Below are 6,669 nucleotides of genomic sequence, written 5' to 3'. Positions count from 1 at the left end.
CGGAAAGGGAGTCATAAATTCAAAATTTTAGGCCAAAGGTATGTTTCTTAAGAAATGAGCAGGTAGCCAATTATTGTTATGATTTAAGCAAGAAAGTGCTGTAGATACACGAAAACCTCGGCACAGGCAAGTTTATTTAACAAAATGTCGGTTTTATGAAAACACGTTATTTGAACGCTCAGACTCATAGATCTTCAGTGGTCTACGGGGTTTCCCCAGAGGCGAGGTTTTTTAAAAATCTGTGATTACGAGACCTTAAGACCTTATGCTTACAATCTATCCGTTATTTTCTGTATTTTGTAGAATTTCAAGATTTTTCAAAATGTCAAAGTCTGATAGGAGATCAGTTGTGATCGGCACTGCTAACTTTAAATTGGTTTTGTCGCAGTCCAAAGTACTGAGACTCCTCTAATTTGTGTTTATTTATGGGAAGAGGATATTTTAAACCGCGTGGGTACAATATCTAAACAATAGAACACTTTACACAAAAATACCGAAGCTCTTAACATTGCCATCAATCATCACTAAAGATCATCTAGAGCAAGTGAAAATTGTATCAAAAACGCATAGTTCTTAAAAACGTTTTGATGTAAAGGAAAGCTCCATTAATCATTAATTAAAACTGCATTATTAGTTTTCTGAAAATCACGTCAAAAACTTTTCAAAACGCCGACGAACTTTCTACCAGGAACTAGTCCAAAACAAGGTTTAACGAGTTTCTTAACATTCCTCCAAAATTCAAATTTAGAATACACTCTCACGCATGCTTGTGTAACCCTTTTTATGCTAGTAACATCCTACAGTCATTAAAACCCTTTTAAATAAACGTAAAGTCCTTAAAACCAAGATTTCGCATAGGTGCCCGCTTTTTTTGCAAAAGAGTTTATTTGCCATAATTATTCTAAAGTATCTATTGTGAAATATTCGCAATGTTAATTTAATTACAAATATAAACCCGCGCGCGTAAGCAAAGTACTTTTAGTAAACTCCCCGAGAACCGCAAGATTTTCTTTGCATAAATAATATAAGTCAGTAATCCCAGTTTAATTTTAATTATTTTCTCCGAACGCGGCGCCGAACGGGCCGCCCAGCCACCTCCTCAAGGCCGCAACTGCGGTCCGGGCGCAGAGGACCCCGGTACCAACAGCGGCACCGGTCCCGTCGGCACCAGTGGCGACGAAACGCCTTCCGAAGCCGACTCCGTCTGCGGCCCCTACCTCTCCTGCCATTGAGTCTGAGTGGCAAGTGGTGGGGGAGAAGAAAAAGAGACGGAGGGCGGCCAAAGGGCCAAAAAGAAGGTCCAAAGACGGCAGCGAAACTCTGCGCCCCCAAGACTGCAGCAGTAGTACTCACGCTACAGCCGGACGCGGTCAAGAGGGGCGTGTCGTACCGCGACGTGCTCGCTAAAGCTAAGGAGGAAAGCTAAGGAGCCTAGCCGAGCTGGGCATCACCGAGGGCCTTCGGCTCAGGGTGACCGCGACGGGCGCCCGAATGGTGGAGGTCCCAGGAGCGGCCAGTGGGCCCGCCGCAGACGCTCTAGGCGAGAGGCTCAGGGCGACCATAAATGCGGATGGCTCCCGAGTCTCCAGGCCCTACAAGTGCGCAGATCTGCGCATCCTGGGCCTGGACGACTCAGTCACTGCGGAGGAGGTGGTTGCCGCCGTCGCTAGGACGGGTGGATGCTCCGCCGATGAAGTTAAGGCGGGCACCATACGTCCCGACTTCAGGGGCATGAGCACCATTACGGTGAGCTGCCCCGTGGCGGCGGCCAAGACCATCGTAGACGGCCGAAGACTGCTGGTTGGCTGGGTGTCGGCGCAAGTCAAGCTGCTTGACTCCAGACCGCTGAGGTGCTTCCGATGCCAAGTCTGGCATCATGTGGGTGTCCGTTGCACCTCGGAGGTCGACCGCAGCGACCTCTGTTTCCGCTGCGTTCGGCCTCCTGCTCTCTCATTTTTCTCAAGTCTGCCCGGAGACTCCTGTTCTCCTTCAGGATCGACTCCAGGGCGGCCGTGAGACGAGTCACCTCTTCTTGTAGCTTGACCAGATCGCTCTTTGGAGCCTGGCCGAAGCTTTCTTCAGCTGCCGCAATTATAGAGGCGGATGCCGAAACTATCGCCCTCTGCCGATTGGCCTTGAGGTGCTTTAGGGACACATCCCTGAACGCGGCAGGCAGCAACCGCAGTCCTCCCCGGTGGAGAGCCAGGTCCTGGCCCTGGTGCGACAGAAGATGGCGGCCTTCCAGGCGCGCTTCTCCGTCCTGGAAGGCAGGGTTCTGCGCCCCTCGCAGCGCCGAAGCCCCCAGCGGCCCAAAGGGCCTCTTATGTGGCTGCGGCTGCAGCGGCTACCCCGCCCAGAAGGGGACCGCCGAGTAAGCCCCCTGTCGCGACGCCGAACGGGCCGCCCAGCCAAACCCCAAGGCCGCAACTGCGGTCCGGGCGCAGAGGACCCCGGTGCCAACAGCGGCACCGGTCCCGTCGGCACCAGTGGCGGCGAAATGCCTTCCGAAGCCGACTCCATCTGCGGCCCCTACCTTCCTGCCACTGAGTCTGAGTGGCAGGTGGTGGGGGAGAAGAAAGAGACGGAGGGCGGCCAAAGCGGCCAAAAAGAAGGCCCAAAGACGGCGGCGCAGAGAGCAAGCCGCTGTCCCCAAGACTGCAGCAGTAGTAATAATGGCGTCCACGGCCGATTTCGGCCACGGCGGCTGTTCTCATTTAAGGAGATCAGCCAGCTGCGCAGGACATATTATAGTGCACGAGCATTTGCGCAGACACAGGTGCACTCCCTATTCCTTCACTCTCATAACCCGATGGGACGGCAAGCCGACACGACCGGAAGGAGATCAGGCGCAGGACCGACATTTACGTGCTTTCCGAGCAGCAGTAGAAAAATCAGGAAATAGAAAACTGTTGTTATAATCTTAACGAATTCTTAAATAGGTAATACCAATCTAGTTTATATGTACCTACCCTTAAGTTTAATTTACTCTTCACATTTTTTAAATTATTGTTTTGATCTCAATTTTTTGTTAGAAATGTAAGCATTATCTTCTATTTAACTTTTGCACGCCCTTGTGGGCAAAACATGCAAGAACTCAGATTTTTATATAACACCCTGCTTTGCAAACCTGTTTGTACTGCTTACTCATGTTTTGAACAAATAAACTATCTTTATCTTTAAATAAAGTAAGGGGTGATATCATTTGCACGCGGTCAAGACGAAACAAAAAACCTCTAAATATGTTTTTTGTAAATGTTGAGCCAGGACCGAACAATCCAGAGTTAAAGCGTATGGAATCTATATTCTATACCATGCTGAACAACACTCAGTCCACTGGAACACACCAGATGATACCAGCAAAAATAAAGAGAATATCAAATCTCAGCCCACAAGCTCATTAGAGCGGATTTACTCAACTTCTTTATTAAAAATTGAGCTCAATTTTCCGCCATTTTTTTTTGACCCGCCTTTTATTGGTGATGCGGCAGAAAACGTCCACGCGGTGCACCCTGGGGTGCGGACGCCGGCACCCCTCGGGGCTCTTCCCGAGGGTAGTCGGTGTCCGCATGCTAATATTCTGCCCGGTGGGGCCCAGAGGCGGCCATCCCTGGAGGAGTGCAAGTTAATCCTGAAAGGGAGGATCGCCCTTCGCGGGTCCCTCTGCTGAGCAGAGAGACTACGTGCGGGTGCAAGATCGGGCCCCGTGTGCACTTACCCTGCCTCCGGGCAGGTGGGGGGATATCCTTCCCACCACCGTTAATCTCGTAACCTCTGAGGAGACCGTCATGGTCATGTCTCTGACTCTCCGAAAGGGGCCGAGGGTCTTGGCTTAACCGCTCGGGCCGCGAGGAAGATCAATTTCTCTAAAAAATTCCCCAAACCTCCAAGCGGCGGTGCACCGTGAGGGAGGCGGTAAGCTTGGAAAATGTGTAGCTTAATTAGTCATTAGTGCGAACCACAAACATTTTTATTTAAACAAAGTTTTATACTCGTGGGAACTTTTATGGATACCTCAGAAAAAAATAATAAAAAAAACCAAGATGACGACAGCATCCAGCGGTTCGCATCCACGATGGAGCTACGGGTGATCTCAGGGTCCCCCAAAGCAAGAAGGAGCACCGGCTCAAGGCGTTCCTTTAGAGGAAGAAGAACGACCACGGGTCTTCCTCCGGTGGCCGCGGGGCCTTGGCCAAAATGGCCGACCGGAGAACGGTTAAAGAGAGGGTTGCTGAGGCACCCAAGGACAACGGAGGAGCAGCTCAACAAAGCTCTTCCGAGGAGGACGCGGCGGCCGTCGGCTCCGACCAGGAGCGTAGGGCCAATTTCGCCAAGACGGTGGCGGCCGCGTTCAGAGATGTGTCCCTAAAGCGCCTCAAGGCCAATCGGCAGAGGGCGATAGTTTCGGCATCCGCCTCTATAATTGCGGCAGCTGAAGTAAGCTTCGGCCAGGCTCCAAAGAGCGATCTGGTCAAGCTACAAGAAGAGGTGGCTCGTCTCACGGCCGCCCTGGAGTCGCTCCTGCAGGAGAACAAAAGTCTCCGGGCGGAATTGAGAAAAATGAGAGAGCAGGAGGCCGAACGCAGCGGGACCACTCCGCAGCAACCGCAGTCCTCCCCTGTGGAGAGCCAGGTCCTGCCCTGTTTTGCGACAGGAGATGGCGGCCCTCCAGGCGCGCTTCTCCGTCCTGGAAGGCAGGGGTCCGGGGCCAACAGCGGCACTGGTTCCGTCGGCACCTGTGGTGGCGAAACGCCTTCCGAAGCCGACTCCGTCTGCGGCTCCTACCTCTCCTGCCACTGAGTCTGAGTGGCAAGTGGTGGGGGAGAAGAAAAAGAGACGGAGGGCGGCCAAAGCGGCCAAAAAGAAGGCCCAAAGACGGCGGCGCAGAGAGCGAGCCGCTGCGGCGCAACTCTGCGCCCCCAAGACTGCAGCAGTAGTACTCACGCAACAGCTGGACGCGGTCAAGAGTCAACCCCAGCGGGGCCCAGCAGGGCCAAGGCCTGCCGGGGCTGCGGGTTGTTCGAAAGAGATACTGGGGCCCTGGTACATGACGGGAGGCCTATGACGGAACACGACGGTTTTTAGTCAGTAAGAGTCTGACACTCCCTCACCGCTGCTAACCCACAGCGGGAGGGGTCATTTGAAGACTTTTGAAGTAGTAAAAAAAAAGACCCGCCTTTTATAGTTATATTAGCAATACTTGTTAGACAAGATTTGCTAAATTAAAATACTCTACAAAATCAAAAGGCTGAAAACAACAACAACGATCTAAAAACATGCAGTCACGTGCTACGACGCTACTACGCCGTCCGCAAATCGCTGCAACAACCGTACAAAGGTCCATACGAGGTCATCGAACTGGATGACAAGTACTTCACCATCCAGCTACCAGGTGACAACCCATGAGGTGTATAAGGACACAGTTGAAATTATTCGAAAGAATAGACTCATAGGCCATACCTTCACACAAAAAGAAAAAAGATGTTGTAGAATTGTAATTAAAAACTTGCACCACACTACGCCATTAACAGCAATTACAGAGGAAATAGAAAAATCAGGAAATAAAGTAAGAGGTGATATCATTTGCGCGCGGTCAAGACGAAACAAAAACCCCTGTCACGTTGAGCCAGGGCCGAAAAAATGATCAAAACCTATGAAAATGACACACTACAGGACCAACTTAAAACTCTCTCGCCATGCAAAGCAGAAGACTACACTCTCTGGAAGGTGACCAATTCATTGAAAAGACCACAAGTTCACTAGGGAGACCAAACTCAGAGTCAATTAATTATTCAATAGTCGGATTTTGATCTTTACAATAAATATTTCAGTTTAATAGATTTGATATAGAAAATATGTTAAACTATCATATTTATGGTCAAGAAGTTTATCTGAAAATGGAAAAATTGAGCTCAATTTTCCGCCATTTTTTTTTTGACCCTCCTTTTAGTGGTGCTGGAGCAGAAAACCTCCACGTGGTGCACCCTGGGGTGCGGACGCCGGCACCCCTCGGGGCTCTTCCCGAGGGTAGTCGGTGTCCGCATGCTAATATTCTGCCCGGTGGGGCCCAGAGGCGGCCATCCCGGGAGGCGTGCAGGTTAATCCTGAAAGGGAGGATCGCCCTTCGCGGGTCCCTCTGCTGAGTAGAGAGACTACGTGCGGGTGCAAGAGTGGGCGCGGTGTGCACTTACCCTGCCTCCGGGCAGGTGGGGGGAAAATCCTTCCCACCACCGTTAATCTCGTAACCTCTGAGGACCGTCATGGTCATGTCTCTGACTCTCCGAAAGGGGCCGAGGGTTTTGGCTTAACCGCCCGGGTCGCGAGGAAAATCAACTTCTCTAAAAAAATCCCCAAACCTCCAAGCGGCGGCGCAGCGTGAGGGAGGTGGTAAGCTTGGAAAATAGGTAGCTTAATTGGTCATTAGTGCGAACCACACACATTTTCATTTATACAAAGTTTTAAACTCGTGGGAACTTTTATGGATACCTCAGAAAAAAATAATAAAAAAACCAAGATGACGACAGGGATTGCGAGTCCGCATCCAGCGATTGAGCTGCGGGTGATCTCAGGGTCCCCCAAAGCAAGAAGGAGCACCGGCTCAAGGCGTTCCTTAAGAGGAAGAAGGACGACCAGGGGTCTTCCTCCGGTGGCCGCGGGGCCTCGGCCAAAAAG

The 6,669-nt window shown here is 51.1% G+C and overlaps 1 long non-coding RNA gene across 1 annotated transcript; it reads left to right on the top strand.

Moving 5' to 3' along the window:
* Nucleotides 1-1,174: 1,174 nt before the first annotated feature.
* LOC135117414 (uncharacterized) lies at nt 1,175-2,814 on the top strand. The gene is made up of 2 exons (XR_010276884.1): nt 1,175-1,298; nt 2,613-2,814. It is a non-coding gene; the product is annotated as an uncharacterized LOC135117414 (long non-coding RNA).
* The last annotated feature ends 3,855 nt before the right edge of the window (nt 2,815-6,669 follow it).

Source organism: Helicoverpa armigera, chromosome 1 (genome assembly GCF_030705265.1).
Source record: "Helicoverpa armigera isolate CAAS_96S chromosome 1, ASM3070526v1, whole genome shotgun sequence".
NCBI lineage: Eukaryota > Metazoa > Arthropoda > Insecta > Lepidoptera > Noctuidae > Helicoverpa > Helicoverpa armigera.
Note: the sequence above shows the minus strand (reverse complement) of the source record. Positions and strands in the feature narration are given on the sequence as shown.